Source organism: Paramisgurnus dabryanus, chromosome 6 (assembly GCF_030506205.2).
Source record: "Paramisgurnus dabryanus chromosome 6, PD_genome_1.1, whole genome shotgun sequence".
Lineage (NCBI taxonomy): Eukaryota > Metazoa > Chordata > Actinopteri > Cypriniformes > Cobitidae > Paramisgurnus > Paramisgurnus dabryanus.
The window spans coordinates 25,146,412-25,169,502 of record NC_133342.1 but is presented as its reverse complement, the minus strand read 5'-3'; the positions used below and the strand labels follow the sequence as shown (position 1 = coordinate 25,169,502).

Here is a 23,091-nt window from a genome sequence, read left to right as displayed (position 1 = left end):
TCATTTTTTATGACAAAAGTTGACCTATGTTTACATGTGACTGCTACTCTGAACACTTCCAAGATCACATTTATGTTCATGCAAACTCGTTTTGTGTGTTTGTTTTTGCAAATACAGCTGCTCCATTATGTCGAGCAGAGACGAGTGCTCGGAGGTCAGCAATTTTACGCGTGTTTGACTTCATGTGGCGCTGCAAGAACCGATCAGACGGATGATGTCAAGGTACCGCCAGAGCGATTTGAAATTAGACTAGTGATTCCTCAACTCGCTCTCGCGGTACTTTGACGTCATCGATCACATACGGCAACAACTCCTCCCTCCAACATGAACCAGTTTGCGTCACCACCAGCGCTGCCGGTGATTGGCTTACGTGGGCTTGAGCTTTTCTTGACGGCATATATGCACGGGTACGTGTAAATAAACACTTTTCTGAAAACTGACATGTGTGCACGATATTATTTTGGAAACCGGAGAGGTTGAAATGTCCGTTTATGAAAATAGCCGCCCACGTGTAAACATAACCTTAGTGACGTGATACTGCATGTCTGTGTGGATGAACGGCAAAAAAAAGGTCACGGTTATAAAAATACCCGTGTCCGTGTGGACAAGGCCTAAGTTTGCCATTTTGAAATCCCACCAAAAGGCAGGAAAATAAGGCCTAGTCCACACGGACATGGGTATTTCTATAACCTGAGTTTTTCCTCCAAACAAATCCTGTCCACACATGCTCAGTTTAAAAGAAATCTCTGTCCACATGAAAAAGCAAAAACACGCTATCAAGCACTGTCAAGAGCATGCCACACCAGCAGGCGACAATATAACCTCTGACGTCAAATACAGCAGATAACGGCGCACACTCTGACGTCGCACGACAACACTGCAACCAGCGTTTTCTTAAAATCCTCACCTTGGCAGGGATTTTCAAAAATGTTTGGTTTCAGTGCACTGATACTGCGTTTTTGCGTGGACAAACGGCCGAACCACATAAAAAAATAACACGGTTATAAAAATACTCCGGTCCGTGTGGACTAGGTCTAAGTCTTTAATAGAATCTGTGTCCATTTAGTTTACATATTACAAATACACAGATAGTGATGCTTTGTTTTGAATGGAGATGGGGTGTGAGACTGACTGTGAGTGTGTACAAAAGCTTAGTTTTTAATAATGGTTGTTGTGGATCCTGTATAAAATTTGTCTTAAGCCCTGTTTTCTCTCTCTCTCTCTCTCTCTCTCTCTCTCTCTCTCTCTCTCTCTCTCTTTCTCTCTCCCTATACTGTAGTTTGCAATGAATTGTGGGAGCATGCTAAATGCAAATTTTACAGTTATGTCTGCAATACTGTATTTTTGAAATAGGCTAATATGTAAATGCTACAGGACAACATGTAATGACACTTATTATTTTATTTTATGTATTTATTTAAAAAGTCAGCTGTGGCACTAGTTTGGAAATAAAAGCTTTGGCACTTTACAATAACTGCAATAAATGCAGCCTATTAAATGAATTATAAACATTCATGTAGATTCTGATAATGTACATATCTTTGTCAAAAATGTTTGATAAGAAACACATTTAGACAACATGTGTGCGTAGCGCAGTACGTGTGATGTCACGACGTCATCAGCAAATTTGCGCCCGGTGCACATGCGCATTGCGAGTTTGCGCAGACAGGTGTCTACGGTCGGAGTGGAATGAAGAAGTTGCATCTGATAATTCTTCCATTGTGTAAGTAATATTTTTAATTTGTCACATTACAAACACCAGACTGTTCATCAGAGTTAAGTATTAGCGTTAGTTTCTCTGCTGAATTTATTGGGCGAGTCTGTAGCACATTATTTGATGTAATATGCGCGTGTTAGTTTGATGCACATGTTGGAAGACAGGGCTCTCGAGTCAAGTCGCACGCATTCACCGTTAGACACACGCATTTCAGTCAGTTCACACGCTCACACGCCACACCTTGTATTTCTCAGGCTGAGAAGTAAGAGATAAATTATACTGCTTCGAGTTTTTTTGTGTACTCAACTTTACGCAGCGCCGCATGAACTGACAAAGATGACATCAGAGTACCGCGAGACATGTTGCGGAAGAGGCTAATTCCTATCGCTCTCGCGTTACTCTGATGTCATCCACTTGTCGTTTCTTGCAGCGCCTCGCCTCATGAAGTCGTACTTTGATCAAAGACAAGTACAATCCTATAATCTACTCAAAGTGCTCTTTTTTCATGTACTAATTTTGTACTTAATATAGCCTACATTTTTTGTTCCTTAGTACATATGAAATATGCTAAAATGTAATTTAAAAATGTATTTAGGTACCACTTGTAATACATTTGAACCCATCTTTGTATGAAAGATGAGAACAAGTTTACTTAAATACATTTATGTAATACAAGATAGTATGTTAAATGCATTTCACTTCATATTCATGACATCTCAAACACGGAGGAAGATATTTTGAGGAATGTTTGTAACCCAATCTTTAATGAGCCCCATTCACTTCGAAAATAAGAAAAATAATTAATACTTAGTCCTTCTAATTGATGCTATTTCTTTTTTATGTCCTGTTTGTATGAAATATAGTTACTTTTTTTTTTTTTTAGGGAGCAGCAACTGCAGCTGACATGGAATGAGGATTATCGGATTCACCTCTCACTGATCATCCAAGGTAATTTGGATACAATGAATACAAACTATTTTTTGCTTTCTTTTGTAATCATTAATGTTTTTTTTATTTTCTAGTGTTATCTGTATTTTTTGGTTTACACAAGGTACCTACACTGCAATAAAGAGCTTAAGTAAATAAGTAAATTTACTCTTTGTATAGTCGAATAATCCAAAAAAGATAATTTTAAATTATTTTTTATTCACTTAATTTAGATTGAAGCTAGACAAAATTTCTTTCTTGATTTAAGAATTTGAATATATTTAGACTGGAAAAAAGACAGAATTACTAAGCTCTTCTTTGCAGTGCATGCCATGAACCATACTGTCACAACCATTATTAATCCAAGTTTACTTTATATAGGTGAATTGATGACCTCAAGCAAATGGATGTTGTCATCTGAAGAGAAGGTTGTCCTGGGCCCATGTTTAGAGGCATTTGGGGCATATCTGACACATATCACAATCAAGCTGCATGCACACTTGAGTTTATTCAGAGGTAATTCAGAGCATAAACTCTTAACCAATATCTATTGTATACTTGCAAGTTTTTTTGACTTCTAGGTTAGGTTTTTTAGTTAGTGACTTCTTTTTTCAGGGGAGCAAATTCAAAATATGTGTTTGTTGCGTCATGTGAACCATGTGCATCATGTGTATTGTCAAAATGAGTGCCTGCTGAACACGCATCGAAAGGGTTTATGATAAGTGACGCTCACGTTCACAAAATACTCCCAAGACACTCACTTAACACATCACACATGAGATAAAGCCAGTATCTGGCAAACGCGAGCATCTCTTTTATCATAAACCATTTAGACGTGTCTGCAGCAGGCTTGTATTTTGACATCTTGCGTGATGCACATACATTTACATGACGCGCTAAACACATATTTTGAAATGGCGAGCAACACACATGAAGAGCTAAATACATGTTGTGACGAGCTTTGCATTATGTGCCCTCGAAAAAGAAGTCACCGGCCGTCACTGGCTTTATCATGAGTTGACACATAGACAGTGATTATGCACTGTTTATCTATAAATCCCTGTCATGTTTCACACCAAACTCTAGAGCAGATACTAATAACTATGACACTACCACCACTGCATTATGGGTTGAAATTAGTCAAAATAACAAATACATGGACATTTCCCGGCGAACTTGATGCACGTTACAACTGTATTTTACCATACACAAACAAATGCCATAAGATTGGAATATATGAAATTCAGAATTTAAATGAATGTGTATTGATTTGTACAAATGGAGACATGTATGTGAATAAAATGTTAAATTTTTTTGTTTTGTATTTATATATATCATAATTTGCCCATGCAAAAAAGGAGATGTGAATTTGTGGATCAGGTGACACGCCTACATTTATCCCGTTCTGTTCATTTGGATTTTGAGATTTTCATTTTGCCGTTTAAAGCATTTTATGAGCCAAATACAAACAACTATCAATGAATGAACCAAACAAATGCGTTTCATTTTGTGTTGGAATTTAATTATGTGCATCAAACAGGATGAATGCACATGCATTGCCTGGTTCACAAATGCACATTGGTGGTTTTGTTTTTGCATGCACAAATTGTGATATTTGTGAATTTCAGTGATTATATTTTTTATTAGTTTATTACAATTTGTGTATGCAAAAACTTCAATGTGCATTTGTGAATTAGGCGATGTACATGCATTCATCCTGTTTGGTTAAATACAAACCACGCAACAAAAGTCGCAAAATTTGAATGAACCAAACATGTGAATTTACATGTATCACCTGATTCACAAATGCACATCAGCATTTTTGCATGCACAAATTGTGATATAATGATACAAAATATAATCACTGAAATTCACAAATGTCTCTGTTTGTACAAATCTATGCACATTCATTTGAATATTGAAATTACGGACATAAAATTAAAATGCATTTGTTTGGTTTATTCATCGATAGTTGTTTATATTTGGCTCATATAATGCTTTACATGGGGAAATGAGTCTCAAAATCCAAATAAACAGAACGGGATAAATGCAGGCGTGTCACCTGAACCACAAATGCACATCTCAGTTTTTGCATTTTTATTCACATACATGTCTCCATTTGTATAAATCAATACACATTAATTTAAATTCTGAATTTTATATATTCAAATTTAAGACATTTGTTCGTGGATGGTAAAATACATTTGTACTGTGCATCAAGTTCACCAATTTTTATTTTATTGTTTTAGTATATGCTGATTTTTTATAATAAGATCTTCTGGTTGTTGTTTTTTTTAACAGAGAAGTTGTGGGCATCAGTCCGGAAACTGGATAAAAAATTTGCTGCTGGAATGTGAGACAAATAAAGGCATGGAATGAACCCAAATGTATGAACACTGCTACGAAAACTAATGGACTTTGAATGGCTTGCCAGTTAATTCCAATGGAATTGAAGAAGAGACTCTGACAAGATTTTCAAGTTTGTGTTTAATTTAAAAGTTTATCTTCATAGATAAGCAATTTAAAGGTAGGCACAGTTAAAACTATTTCTTGTGTGTTTGTTTAAACTATAAATTTATGACTGAAGTTTGGTCACTATGTAGTAATGTGTTCCTTTGTGGTTAATTAAATGCTGCAGTGCTTAGTGGTATTCGTTGTTGTATTTCCAAGGCTAAAGCCTTATTTTGTGATCTGCATTGTATTGGAGAGTTTTGGAAACTAATACTTATTATCTTAATGCATTGGAAAGTTTTGGACTATTGAACAATAAATGCATTTGGCTACATCTGTGATTTTCTGTTATTTTAAGTGTTTTAGTTTACATTACATTAAATGATTTATCACAGCAGTTAAAAAAAATTACAGAGCAAAACCCTAAAAGTTTCAATGCTGAAGAGGGATACATTTTAAACACTATAAATTTACTGATTTATGTAATTTTACTTACATTTCTACAGAAAAATAATCAATAAAACATTTACAGAAATTTTCTGTAAAAATAATTTTTTAATCTGTAAAAATGAACGGCAAATTTCTGTGGAAATTAACGGCAAATGTCTGAAAATTAACGGCAAATGTCTGAAAATTAACGGCAAATGTCTGTAAAAATTAACGGCAAATGTCTGTGGAAATTAATGGCAAATGTCTGTGGAAATTAACGGCAAATGTCTGGAAATTAACGGCAAATTTCTGTGAAAATTAACGGCAAATGTCTGTGGAAATTAACGGCAAATGTCTAAATATTAACGGCAAATGTCTGTAAAAATTAACGGCAAATGTCTGTGGAAATTAACGGCAAATGTCTGTGGAAATTAACGGCAAATGTCTGAAAATTAACGGCAAATGTCTGTGAAAATTAACGGCAAATGTTTGTGAAAATTAACGGCAAATGTCTGTGAAAATACATTTTTGATCTGTAAAAATAGTATGAATTGCCTTTAAAAAACATAATTTTGATGTGATTGTTAATTACAAGGAAATACTGTCATTTTAATGGTAAATCTTTAAATAACAGAAAATATCTGTAAAACAAAAGCATTTTACTGTTTAATGAAAAAATTGGAAAATTCTGTAAAAATATACAGAATATTACCTGTAAAAAAACGTTTTTTTTTTACAGTGTACACTTAATACAACCAATTCAACTATAAACAGTGATAAGCAGCAGAGATTAACTAAATGTGACACTGCCTGTAAACCTGTATTTTTTACGATCTAATTTTTTCTACATAAAGTCATCCTACATAATTTAAAGGCCATTCTGCTTGTTCAAAATGTGTAACAAATTACTGGAAAAGTGGCACTATTTCAAAAACAACTGAGCTAAGCTCACTCTAAAAATGTGGAGCTAAGTTAGTAGCATGGCTACTTTCAGTTAGTTACACCCGAACACAGAGTCACACTCAAAAATGGTCAAAGCTGGAAGAGCAGGTCGCTCTCCAGGTTCTGACTCATGCATTTGGAGCTTTAGTCTATCATAGGACTGAACACTTTTTCTCAAGTTTAGAGAAAGATTTAGGGATAAGAGAAACGGGACTGCTCTGTTCAGACTGTTATTTATTAGTCTGAAGGCCCTGATCATCCTTAACACCTCAGTTGTGTGCTCTCTCGTGACCGAACAGTGACAAACAATAAATAAAAATCGAGGATGTGGAAAATGCATAGAAGCATTTATTGCTTTTCAAAATTGTGATATATATTATAAAGAACACTATTCAAATTGGCCTTAGCAATGGTTACGTAAAGCCATTAAAACTAAACATCATGTTATTTGCCAACTATTTTTCAGAGGAAAATAAAACGATTGCTCTCCCACAAAACCCATGGGGCCATGCCTCACGCACATCACTGTGGGCTGTATGTACTCGACTCGATCAGAAATGACAGATATAGTCATATAGTCTCCAACCAGACAGTTGTGTTTTAACTCAAGCTTCACAAACTCATTCCTATGGGATGGGTTTACTACTATTATACACAATGCGCACAGCCACATAGTGCAGAGACTTTTGTTAAGTAACATACATTGGGGTCTAGACACTTCTAAGTGAAAACAGATGGATTTTTTTATTTATTTATTCATGGTTTTGATTAAAAAGGTATCTGTCCAGTCTTTCATTAAAAGAAAAAGTTTGGTCTTCGAGGTAGCACTGTTTTTATAAGAACCAAGACCTCAGCATTTAAACACAACTGTTCCAACCCAACAAATCAAGTCGGCAGACTGTGTTGTAAACCTGTGATTAAGTCCGTCAGAGGAAAACTCACAGCAGTTGAAAAACAGAACTCCACATGGCCGTCAGCCATGATTTATGACACAGGAATAGTTTCACGGGTGCAATAAAAGTGTAATTAATAAGCAAATATACTTAAGGTATTATTTACCACCTGATATTGACTCTTACTGAGATCATTACATCTAATATATATTCTCCTGATCAGGGAAAATTAAAGTGAGAACAAAAAACTATTGCGTGACACGTTTCATTAAATGGACAATCCACTTTTTTTTAAATAGACTCATTTTTAGCTCCCCTAGAGTTAAACACTCAATTTGTACCGTTTTGGAATCCATTCAGCCGATCTCCGGGTCTGGCAGTACCACTCTTACTGTCAAAGTGGCTGGAAGTCATTAATTTTCAATGAGAGGCGGCGGCGAGCAGCGGCCCGGCGCGTCATGTACAGCGTGAGCGTCGAGGAGAGTTGAAATCAGCTCTACTTTATGGTAATGAGATATGACGCAGTTCGGCGGCAACCAATCGGAAGGCGGAAATGTTCACCGGCAACCAATCGGAAGGCGGAAACCTCCGCCTGAGAGGAGTTCAGAGAATGCATTCGAGCGTCAGAGCGTCCACTACAACTTTTCTTTAGCGTCGTTGTCAGGGCAGCCAGAGCTTTTATTGACGCTCTCGCCGGTGGCGGTCTCAATGCACAGTTAGAATAGCTTAGCATAATCCATTGAATCCCATTAGAATCGCGCTCATAAATGACCAAAGATCTCCGATATTTTATTAATGATATTACGCAGTGCCTGAAAATAGTTCCCTGCTTTTCAAAGTTACCAAAGGGACTCTTTTCGGGCGCTGCGTAATATCATTGCGCCTGCTGCAACCATGGTACGGCAGCGAAGTCCTTGATTATTACGCCAGAATAAGAGTATAGTTCATAGCCTTATCAGCTTAGAAAATTGCAACTTTTAATTTTCCGTCGCTCTTAGTACACAATGTAACTTCAGAGGAGTCCAGTTTTAAATAGGAAAAATATCAAAACTCTTTTTATCAAACACTCAATTTTGAGTGCGATGCTAATGGTCTAATCAGATTCATAGATTGTGCTAAGCTATGCTAAAAGTGGTACCACCAGAAAAAATCTAATGTTTAACTCTAGGGGAGCTGGAAAATGAGCCTATTTTCAAAAAAAGTGAAGTGTCCCTTTAAAGACACATTAGTTATAAATCAGTAAAATCAAAATCTGCCTTTTATATCCTAAGAGAGGTGAAACAGAGGAATCTTGTGCTTTATAAATACAAGCTGACCTCATACTGAAGCTTCCAAAAAATGAGTCACACAAAACACCTCAAGAATGACATTTTCATTTTTTTAAATCACAATCACAACATTATAAAAAAAATATTAAAACCTTCTGAACTTATGACATCATCTGTCTGCCTCTTTTCTCAATCTATAAAACACTCACTCGATTTCTCTTTCTGCTGATTATAATTTCAAGGTTTCTCTGTGCAGACACAAATTTATATAAATTTGATCCAGTGCTTTGTCTGCTTTTTTTAAAGGGAACTACACCAAGAGGGTGTGGTGACAGTATTTTCCCATAAGGAGATATAATCCAAAGAATAAAATGCTGAGATGTTTCCTGGGTCAGTCTTACTTCACTTCTTAAGAATGTCCCGTGAGACTGAGGCCAGATTGTTCGGTTGTTTTACCATTGCAGTACGTGTGACTTATGTAGGCTACAGTATGTATCTGAGCACTGGCTATGCTGAAGTGGACCACGCAGAGCCTTACACAAAGCCGTCTTGATTTATAGGTTAAGAGCATGGCTGACTTTCCACATCGACTGAGAGATTCTCTTTTCATCTGACTGAAACAAACTTTATTTTTAAGTGAATACAATTGAGGGCTACAGGCTGTGTTTTTGCTACAATGTTTCAGTTCAGTCAATAGCATTTGAAAAGGTCCCTTGTCAGAAATGTTACATTAACCGACTTGTAAAACAAAGGAAAAATAAATGATTACTCAGTTCGAGCAGCCACGCAGGTGTTTTCTGTATGGTGCCTTTGGGGCTCAGTGGTGCAGTGGTAACAGTATAAACTTGTAGCTCTGCCTTCTGCAGGTATTACATTTTTAAACCTCCAGTAAAACAAAATGCAGCATGTTTATGAGGTAAATTAGGCAAGGAAAACAAACGAGCACCATCTGTCAACAATCACATGGGTTTAGTTTTAGCTACCTGCTCCTATTCATTACCTGTTTTTTGCGAGTCCAGCTCATGCACGGCACACCTCTCACATTTCAGAAAAATTCTTACTGCTACCTGTGGAATAAGGAGGACAACACTGAATCAGTTGCATGGGTGTTGTTAAAATGTATGCCAACAATGACATTTTCACTACAGAAAAAGGCTTTTTGTTCAAATGAAAGACAGATATGCTGTACACCCTTTATGTAGGACAATAACTGAACCGTAAAAGTAAGACTTTGTGAAGTTTTTTCCTTGAAAATGACTAATTCAAACCACAATGCAGTGCTATGTGACACCATGAAGCACCAGAATATGAACCACTTCGTTCCATGTAAGTCTTACTCTTACAGTAAATGACTCACTGGCACCTGTGTGCTATGTAACCACTGAACTAGTTTTTTTTTGTTTCAAAAAAATGCTGAGGTCCAGTTTCTGCCATCATGGGAAATGGGAAAGCACTATAATGTTTAATGGTCTATGCAGTTTTCCATTTATTCTGTAATATACATTTTTCACGACCATTTCCATCATTTTCCATTAATATTCTTCATTTTATTAAAGGTCTTCAATTACCGTAGCACTGAGTGACTCTGGGTAGAAGCATTTAATAAAAAACTGCCTATGAAGTAATCAGTGGGGTTTTTTGAAGCCACAGTGATATTTAAATTATTACTTATGCCTTCCCAAAATTATTATGTATCAATGTGAGTAAGTTTCAATTCACATGCATTACCCAAAGGGATAGTGAGGCCACAGCTCGTACCATGACTCGAAAAAGAAAAGATCATGATTGAGTAGGTGCAAGACCTTTGTGGTCCATGCTATATTTTTCTTGGCCGAGGTTGAAATCCTAGAGCTTTGAAGGATTATTTTTCTTGGCCTTTGGACCTGGCTAGAAGTATATCACTGTCATAGGACTGACCAAACCTATGTCCACTAAACTTTTAGCTAATTAAAAGTCAATTTGTTAGCATTCTGTTTACATGCATGGATGAACCTTACAAAACATGTCATTGGCCACCTCCCATTACTGCAACACATTTATTTTATTTATAAATTTAAAGGAAAACATTACAGTTTTTCAATATTTTACTATGTTCTTACCTCAACTTAGATGAATTAATACATACCTAGCTTTTTCAATGCGTGCACTTTTAATCTTTGTACAGTGCTTCTTGAATGTGTTAGCATTTAGCCTAGCCCCATTCATTCCAATGGCTCCAAACAAAAGTTTTATTTTGCGCCACCATACTTACTCGTGTAACTACTCATGTAACAGTCTTCAAATAGGGAAAACATGGAATTGTTTGGTGGTTTATAAATTCATCCCTGTTTGGAGCCATAGAAATGAATGGGGCTATGCTAAATGCTAACACATTCAATACACGCTGTACAAAGATTAAAAGTGCACGAATTGAAAAAAGATAGCTATGTAATAATTGTCTAAGTTGAGGTAAGAACATAGTAAAATATTGAAAAAAGGTGGTGTTTTCCTTTAATGCTTTTTACAGTAATGGTGAAGGTTAAAACCGTCATGACTTTGTAGGGTCAAATATTACCTGGACAGGTTCCTGACATGTTTTGGGAGATTGACCCAAATACTTACCATAAGTAGGATATATACATGAGCCTATTTGGGCAGCTACTGAACTTATAACCCCAAAGATGATGTTGGGCTATTTAAGATCTGTATTTTTAGAAACCTTCAGATGAGCTCAGTGTTGACTTGACCTCGAGGTAAACATGCAAATATAACTCTGTCCCGTTTTAACATGCAGCGTGATAGGACCTAGTTTGGCAGATGCTAATGATATTACATCTTATCAAAACAACAATCAAGAACAAATACTGTAACAGGTTGTTTTTCTCTAACAAGTTGATTTATACCATTGATCACACACGTTATCTTCCGTTTGAGACTCAGTCAGGCCTGTACACATCACCTGTCACATCCGTAAATTAACAAAAGATAATGAGGCCAATCCCGTCAATAACAAGCTCCTACAGGCAAGTTTTAATATGTTTGTAAAGGAGGGATACAAACAGTAACAATTTTTAGCTATACAGTAGGTGATCCACCCAGGGAGGAACCGGATGTTAATAACAAACTCTGCATGTTTACATTTCTGAAGTGAAGACAAGTGAAATAAGACCATTGAACAGAGGTATTCCAGCATCAGACAGAAAAACAAAATTCCAGACATATCATTCTCTTAGGATATGTAATGCAACTCCATTGTTTAGATATTTTAAATCTTCATTGTTTGTTGATAAACGTAGAGTTCACAAAAAATAAACTATTATCATTAAAGGTGCCAAAGAATGCATTGAAATGATGTGTTATATTATAAAAGGTATGTAGCTTTATTAAGTGCAAACATTATCCAGATATGATTTTACATGTTACATGTTTACAACCCTAGGATTTGAAAGGGTCATGAATAATAATGTTGAGCTCTGCTCTGATTGGCAGAGCAGCTCCTTCAGTAGATCTGTGTGTGTGCGTGTGTAAACAGACCTTATGTTTGAGCCTGTATCAGACAAAGATACAGCATTTGAGAAATAATCATTAGTTTGGAGATTGTTAATGGATATTTCTAAATGGTAAGTTTGTGGAGGTTTTTTTCAGAATGGACCTGCAAAACATACAGTAATTGTAACATCAATAAGAGACATTCAGCCTAAATGCTAGCATACAGCATAAACTAGCATATAGCGCAAACTCAGCAGTCACAACTTTGTTTTTAGCGTTGTAACAATATTTTAATTACTTTAATGTGTATTGTAATGTTGGGGGCGTACATCGCGATTATAATGTCACAGTAGGTGTTATGTTGAAATTAGCCTGTTTTTCAACGGTGTTTTGTATGCACAAGGTTTACATTAGAAGCAAGGAAACAAAAGTGTTTGAGGCTCACAATATGTCATTACCATGTACAGAACTCTTATTATCAGAGGCTGACAGAGTACACAGCTTCATTACTTGAGTAAAACTACAGATACCCCTTGCTAAATTTTACTCAAATACAAGTAAAAGTACTACAGTCTGTCTACTTAAGTAAAAGTACTGAAGTACTTGTTTTTAAAAAAGTACTTGAGTATCAAGAGTACAAGAGTACATTTTCTAAATATTGCATACTGCCAGTGCACGTTGAACCACTTGAGATGATTGACAGCTGTAAGCAAATGATAGAGCTCTGAGGTCCAATCTGACGCAAATCAGTAAGAGGACACACATCTCGCTCCGTTCACTCTTTGAGCTCTTCAGATCGCATAATTCAGGGGAAAATAAATAGAAATGTTATTCTGTAGGACTAAATATTTTACTAACATGTGATAATTAATCATTATTTCTCCAAATATGAGCACCATTGTACTAATAGCCCTGGCGGATTCTGTATATTTTATGTATTTGAACACAATTAAACAGGAGAAGATGAGAATGAATGTATTACGAGTGATGATTTCTATTCAAAATAACAAGCATTACAGATTCATTTTGTTGCTCTCCTGACATAAATTAAGAAATGAATGTCCCCGCAAACCAGTTTAATCATAAACAGTGGCCAAATATTGAAGCTGGAGTCTTAAACCTGTCTTGTGATGCCGAGTTTATCCAGATCAAGTAAGACTGTGATGTTTTGACGAGTAATTAATTTTGAACAACAATAATCTGGGATAACTGGTGATCCCTGCAGCTCAAGGAGTTTAATTTTTGTAGGCGGTAATGAAGTTTTTGTTTTGGTAAACACAGCAAACACTTGAAGCGAAAACTATCATTAACTTGTTTAGAAAAGTGAAATAGTCTGGCTATTGGACCTATTAGATGGACCTGCTGCATCTTCATCCAATGTTTCGTCCATGGTTTCGTTTCTTATACAAATCTGACCATGGTGACTTTGGGGGAAAGCTGAAGGTGATTGCTGATAGGCTGTACCAATCAGTGATACCTGCACAATCCAATCACGTTTGAGAGAGAAACAACAAATTGAGGGTTTCCAAAATTTTTCTTTTTTCCTTTTTTTTTTAGAAAAAGTAACGGGTACTTACGTTTATGGATGGAAATGTAATGGAGTAAAGAGTACAATATTTGCCTCTAACAATTGAACTTGAGTAAAGTCATGAGTACTCCTCAAAAATGATACTCGAGTAAAGTGCAGATCCCTCAAAATTGTACTTAAGTACTGTCCTCAAGGAAATGTACTCCGTTACTGCCCGGCTCTGCTTATTATTCATCTATGCCTAGGAAAATACAGTTTTACATTCTACGGCACATATTCATGTTACTCTCTATGACCAGTTATGTACAAAAACAAACAGAGTAGAGATTGACCGATAAATTGGTCGTTTTGAGAATTGCGTGCTGGACGCCATTTCGTCACAGCATCTGAGGAGAGAAGCTAACAACAGCGTGCACAGCAAATATGATGGTGGAGTGACGTATGAACTTCATTAAAAGGACTTTGAGTATACTTACTCAAATATTAATTCATTATTACATAATTATTGGGATAATAATTAATTATTTATTACACCTGCAAGCTATGGCAGTTTGATATAGTTAATGCGTGAGTAAATGCATAGGTAAACAGCGCTTTGTCAACAGCCGTTTCATAAACTATAACAGCAAAACATTAATTATTCTGACATAAAATACCAGTTAAGAAATCCAATGACACATAAGCTGTTTTGTTTGTTACTTTCCTGACAATGTATTATTACAGTGATATTATTCATTAAATTAATATTATCCAGCGATCCATTATGCTTCATTCTTTCAGACGCCTCTATTTATTACTTTGTATACAAAGAGGGAGTGACTGTTATTATTATAAGGGTTTGTTCAGTTCAGTGTTGTAGTAATTGTGTCAAAAAACAGAAGTATAACAGTAAATAAAAATCGGTTCATCAGCATATCAGTAATTAGGCACGTAAGCATCCAAATATTTGGTATCGGTTTAAAAAAATAATTATCGGTCGATCACTTAAACAGAGCAATATTTTAAAAGAGTTACAGTGTTTATACTTTCAACCTATGATTGAAAGACTATAAGCCTAAAAAATTATTCTTACAAAAAATTAAACACTTCTGCTTGTTGTTTTTGGGACAGTTTAGCAAAATACCGAAAGCAGAGCGAACACATATCTCATCTTGTCCAATAGCCGTTAACGCCCCTAATGTCTTTAACAAAGGGTTCCCAACCAGAATGTTCAGATGGAAATCCCTTATTTTTGATCATATCTGCAACCCAACATACTGTACTGTACCTAATTGACTCCCAATTGATGCCCATAGAGGTGTTTACCTCTCAATCTCTTTTATTCAGCTCCAAGTAACACTTCACTAAAACCACACCTGTGCTAGTGTGCAACATCTGTGCAATCAAACTTCCCCTAATCTTAGCTGCAAAATAAGCCTCTCGAAAAATCCCTCCCTAGTCTGCCAAAACAAGACCTTCAGGGAGAGCGCGAATAGAAGGAGGGGGTTTGGGAGCACGCTACCTTCTATACTGTCTGCTCATTTTGCCCATCCAGCTGCAAGAGCGTTTGTAGCCATGGAAACTACTTAAATGCAGCCTGAAGGAAGTGTGTCATTGTGTTCAGTAATGCACCAGAATAAATAGGGTGAAAAAGAATACCAACAGCTAAATACAAATCAAGTTTAGCCACACGTAACTCAAAGGTCACTAGAATAATGCACATGGAAGTATTTTTGCACATGCAATCAGATATGATATATATGAAGTTAACATGGTTTAATACAGTATTATCCTCTCACTTACACCCTAGCATTGAAATTACAGTTAAGTAGACATGTTGCAACCTTCACAAATGTTCCAGTCTACTCTGTTTCTTACTAAGGACCACACCTTTAATCAGGGTGTTTTCCAGAAAACAAGAATTAAGATCTTTCCAAAAAAAAACACTATACTCAAAGTTTATTCCCTGCAGAGAAATAAATATCAGTTGTCTGGCCAGTCATCACAGTAATAGGTACTGAGAAATGGTAATGATCTATTGACGTTTATGCTGGGGACACACCTAACAACTTGGTGACAGATTCTAAGATTGGACTTAACACACTTAATGAGTGTTTACTTTCTTGCATAAATTATTTTATCTGTGATTGTAAACAAAGATTGAACACAACTAGAAAAGAATAGGCATGATCAGTCGTCATGCTCAAATTATATTCATGATATGTGCAAAAATCATAAGTGCGTCACTAGCTTTAGTGTTGTATTTAGAATTTTTAATAAGAAATACAATGTTGACTTTGCAGAAGGAAATGCATCAGTATGCAGCAGCAGTCCTCTGTGAATTGCTAATCTCTGATGGCTTGTATAAATAAATGTTTTCGGAAAATGTCAAGGGAAAATGATAGAACAGTAAATTGCTTTTCCATATAAAGCTTGATCACAAAAGTGACTATGAGGCCTAATGCATATTTTCCAGAACATAACCTTTGGGTTTCAGAATCCTATATGTTTTACCTATCTGTCTTTATAGGTCTCGGACGGTATGAATACTGTTTGTACATCCATTAAAATTATGCGCATCAGCCTGCAAGACATTACGGACAACAGGCACGCTGAATATCTTGACGCCCACAGACCACCTCAGCGTGGCCTTAGATAGCCAACATCCACTTTTTATTCAAGAGGACAATCACAATCAACGAACCGCAACACAATACAACCCGTCATGGTATTAGACCCAGGAGGCAGCATTCATAGACAACATCAGCAGTATCTATGGTCTGCATATATGGAACGTGCCAAAGCGTTTTAAAGCTTGTTTTCTGTCTTCTCTCTTTTCCCTAGACACATATCTGATTTACGATCTCTGCTTCCCACTGAGCAACAGAGCTGATAGGGTGGAGAAAGAGGGAACGAATGCATGGTGAACACTTTCCCACCAAAGTGATGGGGTGGGGCTACCCATTACGACCCCCTGTCTGACGCACAGTTGCTAGAGGACTGTAAACAACAACAGTTTACACAGATCTTTACCATTTAATGCTAAAACGCTGACCAACTAAGCTGTGTAGAGATGGGCTAGGGAGTGATGAAAATTTCAAGCTTTGGTTTTGTCTAACCTGAGCATGATTTCAAAGTATTGTGGTAAGGATGATAAAACTTAGTCTTATTCTTGAGGAGGCACTAAACAATCCCCTGCATGTGCTAAACAGTTCAAGATCCACCGGCCATTGTGCTCTTCTATGGTAATGACGTTTAGAAAGAAAATAAACAGGGAAGTGGGGCGGCAACTCTCTGGTATTACTATTCCACATGCTTGCATTTCACATAATGGACACACCCCTTTGCTGGTCTTTAAAAAGGACCATTTATTGGCTCTATATCATTGCACATGTTCATCACCCACAATGAAGTTCAAAATGCCAATTTATCTCAACATCTTAACCACAATAACATCATGCCACAGTACGAGGCAACGCCTGCTATAAAACATTTAACACAGTCTTATAAATAAAACTCTGCAAGGTTCTCTGTCATTCAAGTACAGCAATAAGAGCGACATGCAACTAAAGCCACACAATAGCCTTTTTCTCTTTTTTCTCTCCATTTTGCCCTCTTTCCTTTCTAAGTTTCCTGTGGAACTCTTGGAAGCGCTCCTGGCACTGGAGGAATGTCTTTGCCTCCACGGTTGGGTGGAGAACACAAAAGACAGCAGTGTTGCAGCGAAGGACAACGATTGGCCAGCGCATCGGACAATTACTCATCAAACTGCATTCCACACACTACGCGACTGTGCAGTGACACCAGTGCAGCCCGGCAGAAACAAATCCCGCTGTGAACATGAGGGATCTCAGGCATTGGGCTCTGCTCCAGAAATGTGCATAATGCTGCCTTTATGAGAAAGACTTCCAGTTAGGAAACCCTTAAAGAGCCCCCAACTACTTGCTTGGTACTGCTTTGTTTTAGAACAAAACCTGTCTGATCATTAAGATTAGTGCGGAGGTAATCGAAAGGATTAAAGAAATCCACGTTTCAAAAGATAGTTTTGCAATCTGCATCAAGCGCAAAGTTAGTGGCATGGCCTTTAGGAGATGACCACCCATGACACACAGCATAGGAACATCTTGATTGCAGTTACTTAATCAGGAGCCATAAGGGATAATTCAGCTTAGAAACTGCACTGAAAAACACAATGATTTCCATTGTCTGTGCAAGACAAGACATGTGCCATTTATGTCATCATGTTCAGCACCAAAAGTTTTTTTTTGATTATTCTTAAAAAAAAAAAATCTGTTGTATGAACATTTCCAAGTGATGGAAGATGAGCCTTTCATGTGCTTCGTAAACCAATAATCAATTTCTGGATAGCATATAATTAAGACTCTCACCAGTCATCCAATTTGATTTTTGCTATTCACCAATTGAGATTATGTCTATTACACACTTCATTGATGCCAGTCTATGCAATGTATATTCAGGAAAGCACTTACCTGCTCACTAGTGCACTTAAACCCGCACCACAAGCTATCACATATCCTCACACATCTTGCATTAACTCAAAGAGATCATCTGAATCTCAAATCACTGCTCTTCACTTATAAATGTTCACTGGGTTAGAACAGATAAGCAGTTACTATGGCAATCCCTGAGTTTTAAATAAGTTGGAGGGAGCAGTTTTCAGATATGTCTTCACCTGCCATGCAATCGGAGTACTTGAACAGATAAATGCTGTTTGTTGCTAGCATTCCTGCTTTTGGATGCCTTAAAGATATTGGTAAGCTGTGTAACTGGGCAAAGCTCTAAAAAATGAATAAAGATGTATTGCTGGCAACAATAGCGTGTCATTCTGTTGATTTCAGCCATTAAAATAAAGATTCTGCAGTGGAAAGCATTTGTATAGAGATTGCAGCAGGGCATAATACATCATATCATAAACAAGATAAACGATAATCATGCATGAATCAAAAGCATAAATCAAACTTGCTCAGAATACAGGCAATTTCTAACACGGTTTGCCATGCATCATCTTTATTACATCCGTTTATGTGGGCAGAAATATACCACAAACGGCGAAACCACTAACATTCAATTTCTTAAGATTTACTGTCCTGAATTTATGTTATAGTGTGACCCCTACTATATTCAGTACCATTGTAAGTTGCTGCATCACACCACTGCTTGTTTGCACAAAGCTCAATGTTTTTTTCATATAAAGTCCTCATTGCACAGCCAATAGTCGCCATCACTCAAGTCACCGGAAAGTCTCACTAAAATGAATGACTTCTGGTTACTTCATTACTGTGAGATAATGTCACCGTGAACAGGGTTTAGGCGTTTCAGCAAGCTGCCCAATATGAATTATGAGAGGGAGTTACTACATCCTGTAAAAGCAGCTGAGGAATGTCTATATGCTAAAAAAATGTAAGCGAGTACATTCTAAACAAAAAGGACTATAAATAATTAATAGATCACATTGTTGTAACACCACTTGAGATTTGGCTAATCCCACTGCAAGAGTAAACACCAAGAAAAACGTAAAATATATTCCATGGTTACTATCATGGGGGGGGGGGGGTACTTCATATGGGCTTACCAAGAAGTATGTTTATAATATGATTCATTGACAATCAGCCTGGACTGTGTGTTTTTCCACCCCAAGCAGGCATTTCACCCTCCCTCGCTAAGGCTGAAATGATGGAAAAACTCCAATTTAAACACACTGCCCTCTGACCAACCAGGACACAAGCTTAACAAGCATTTTCCTCTTTTTTACATGGCGCCACATTCATCTGTAAAAAAACACAAGTCTATAAAGAACTATGGCAAAAAGAGACCTTGACCCGCAGAAACACAGAGGAAGCGCAACTCCCTCCACACAACATAATATATTCCCAAATGCTCTTCTGCCATGCTCTACCTTGATTTCACATTACAAATAGCCAAATCTCTTAGAATGCAATAGTGTTGGAGATTTGCTAAGATTTGTTGTTATGGTTTCCAAATGATTTTGATCGTAACTCCACTATTCCACTTGGCATCACCAGGGAGCTGTCACGTCTTATTCTGCAAGCCTCAGATCTCCAATAGCAGCGAGTTTATGCCACGCACACACACACACAAGTCGTGAGCCGTAGTTTATTCAGAGCACAGACACGAAGGTTTTGTCTGTGCTGTATGGAAATAACCACGAAAGGTGCGAGGGCCTCACACAGCCTGAATGTTTTTGCATCTAAATTGAACTATATTCAGATTCAGAAGCTTTCTTGGGAATCCTCCCCCCATAGTGATGCAGTGGTTTGCAGAAAAAACACTCTAATGGTGTGAGAAAAATTGTGGATCGGAAATACCTGGCTTACGAATGGATAGAGACAAGCGGAGAATGAATAAACCGTAATGAATACTCGAATGATGGAGAGATCATGATCCTTTGCCACTTGACTGAGGGTTTTCTTAGTGATGCACTTGGGCTGAGATGGCTGTTTGTAGAGATATAAACCTTTCTATGGTGATCTATATCAGTCAACACAGAAAGCATGCATACATGAGGATTATCATCATGGATGAACATGGAACTGTAAATGCATTTAATTTAAACATTCTGCGCTTACCAAGCCATTTTGCTTTATAAACACAAGCTGTGTTGTAATCCTATAACCTGTCATTACAGATGTCTTGCTCAGAATGGAATGAGGTACATGATGATGTTTGGAAAAAACAACAAATGAGAAAGCACATATCATCTCTAAATTCAGCCAAATATTGCATTTCTTTGGCGAAGCATTCATGCAGAGTTATAATTTGGGCCAACGCTATAATAATTGTTTTAGACTTTTAGACTTACAAACAACATTCATTCATTTCTGTCTCAGCTCCCTGTATCTTTACTATTCTCTTTTTGCGTTATGAGCAAACATGCTACGGCCTCACTACAAAGTTAAGTTTGAGGGGTTCATGGGATGGTCAGGGCTGTCTGCTTTTTTTTGAAGATCTTGTCCAGGTGTGGCCTCCATGAAAGCTACTTGAGTCCAGCTGTCCTTTCCTATCCTGCACATGGTGGGACAGCCATTTAAATTTAAAGCACGCAACAGTATAGAAGAGCTTTCATTCCCTGACAGATTACTTCTGATATAAGTGTGACTGAAACTGTTAGAACCCTTGATAGATCCAGCACGGTTTATATTGATCTGACAGTAATGACCTTCCTCTATTCAAATTGTGTCTAATCTGGACCCTTGAAGAGCATAAATGCAAGTAGTAAACCCAGAAATAGACCGTCTGACCCAACAAATGGTTCCAAAAATTACGAGGTTTGCTTTGCTTAACTAAACAAGTGCAAGAGGAAGTAGATTGACTGTGCAAGCAACCTAATTGTATGCCTCTAAAATTGCTTTGTGCAATTCGTTGCGAGTGTGTGTAACGTGAGCTGCATAAAGATCCAAGATCCATTTCAAAGCTTAACTATGTCTTTAAATGTGTGATTTATCAAATCACATGGCATGTTCCTGATACTGAATTTACTATACATTAGCAGTATTCTATATATATATATATATATATACATATATACACAGACACACATATAAATTTATCTTCTATAATGTAATTTATATACACAGATTATGTGATCAGTCATTGCTGATTGCCTCTTTATGTGATATCTGTCTTTATGCAAGCAGCCCTGCTGGTCTGAGAACAGACTTTACAGCAGGGCCACACACATGTACTGTAGGAGGTCCCAAAAAAAGTCTCATCGTAAGGGTCAATGGTTCATTTTTGTCCTCCACACACAGTTTAATGAGCTCCAGTCAATAGTGAACTGGGATACAGCGGGAAGAGTAGCAAACCACGGCTGACCAAAGTCTTGCCAACGCGCTCCACTGTGGCTTGATGGCAGCCAACCAAGCCTGTGCAGTCTCGGAGCATCTGAATGTGTGCGGAGTAATCGAAACAGGTGCCAAATGATTTCGCTCCAGGGATGCACATTTAGGAAGCATATTTTTTACATATTAATGCCGCTGAATGGGTGTTATGGGGAGGGGACTGTTGGAGACGGCAATCTGTGATTGACCCAAAACAATCAATTTCGTCACTTAGAAAGTGATTAATGCAAGTGATCCCGTAGCTGTGACCTGGGTGCTATTTTGGGTTAATTAGAGAGGAAATGATTGTGAGACTGCCCAGCCGTCTCAATATCTGTCAAGTTATCAGGCTAGTGACAAAGAACAGAGCACAGCTCAAGGTTGCACTCAAGCAGGACAGGCATGCATTTAGTACAGGCGGGATGCCCAATTACACCCACAGCGGAGAGACCCCACTGAGATATTTATAAAGACAGCATGACAGAGATCTGATCTTTCCAAGATGCACAGGACGCAAGCACTGTGCCAGTTCCTGTCCAAGGAAGAGTTAAACTGCACCTCAGTCAAACTCAACGTCTAATTGAGATGCCTGAAAGCTTGAATTGCAGCAAAAACAAACACTTGCATTAAAGGCAACCAGCCATAAGCAAACTATGAAATTAAAGTTGTAAGCAATCGAAATCGTTTCAGGGTTAAATTAATGTAATTAATTTTGTTTTACACACTCATGCCTTGTAGCGTTAAGGATATAACAGCACATACTCATTCATTCTGATAAATTAATCGTCCATTTGTCAAGTTAAAGTGACAGAGACAACATAAATAATAATAAATAGTAGTGACGATACGTAGTTCACAAAGTATCGGTTGAATGTAAACAATAGACTGCCTACTAAAGTCCTTAGTTTACAAATACATGCAGCGACTGCGCGCGTGCAAGAGTTTGATACTGTGTGTAACAGTCAATGCGGTAAATCACTGTACAACTCAAAACACAGCCCAATTTCACCTCAAAAACAACGAAATGTCATTTTACCCGAACCTTCACTGAACCATTTGAGCTCGAGCCCTTCTCTTTAAGCCAGGAAGACGTTTCATTTGACACACAAACGCGCGTAACTTCTACAGTAGGCTACTTACATATAAAAGGTAAGTATCGTAACAAACGACTCGATATGTCGACAGGCACGTACCGTCTCGTTCCAGGTTTAAGGCTTGTCATCTGGGATTTCAGGACAGTCCGAATATCCAAAGCGATAGTTTGACGTCTAATGTGTCAACATAAGGTTTTGTGGAGTAACAACGTTACGCCTCGCGGCTGAGACTGCGCGCTGTCAGCAGCCAGTGCGAGTGAACGGAGCAAGAGCGCTCGCGGACAGGACACTTCCTCACTTACACACACACACGCACACAGTGGGGCGGGAATTTATAAACACTTATTGCCCCTCGATAGATAGATAGATAGATAGATAGATAGATAGATAGATAGATAGATAGATAGATAGATAGATAGATAGATAGATAGATAGATAGATAGATAGATAGATAGATAGATAGATAGATAGATAGATAGATAGATAGATAGATTGATACAGGTAACATATGATGGGTTGTCTTAAAATACACTACT

At 37.4% G+C, this 23,091-nt stretch overlaps 1 protein-coding gene and 1 long non-coding RNA gene across 3 annotated transcripts in view; one reads left to right on the top strand and one right to left on the bottom strand.

The window, feature by feature from the left end:
* The window catches only part of ppp2r3a (protein phosphatase 2, regulatory subunit B'', alpha), a 160,665-nt gene extending 137,850 nt beyond the window's left edge, over window positions 1-22,815 (bottom strand). Inside the window, exons 1-2 of one of the 2 annotated variants that reach the window (XM_065276331.2) lie at window positions 22,655-22,815; window positions 9,628-9,694 (exon numbers count right to left, since the gene is read on the bottom strand). The gene's annotated coding sequence lies outside the window, so the exon portion shown is untranslated. The remainder of the gene's footprint in view (window positions 1-9,627; window positions 9,695-22,654) is intronic. The other variant, XM_065276332.2, reaches the window with a different exon arrangement.
* LOC141282332 (uncharacterized) lies at window positions 34-5,680 on the top strand. Its single transcript, XR_012336929.1, has 4 exons — window positions 34-1,723; window positions 2,605-2,665; window positions 3,026-3,160; window positions 4,946-5,680. It is a non-coding gene; the product is annotated as an uncharacterized lncRNA (long non-coding RNA).
* Window positions 22,816-23,091: the final 276 nt, after the last annotated feature.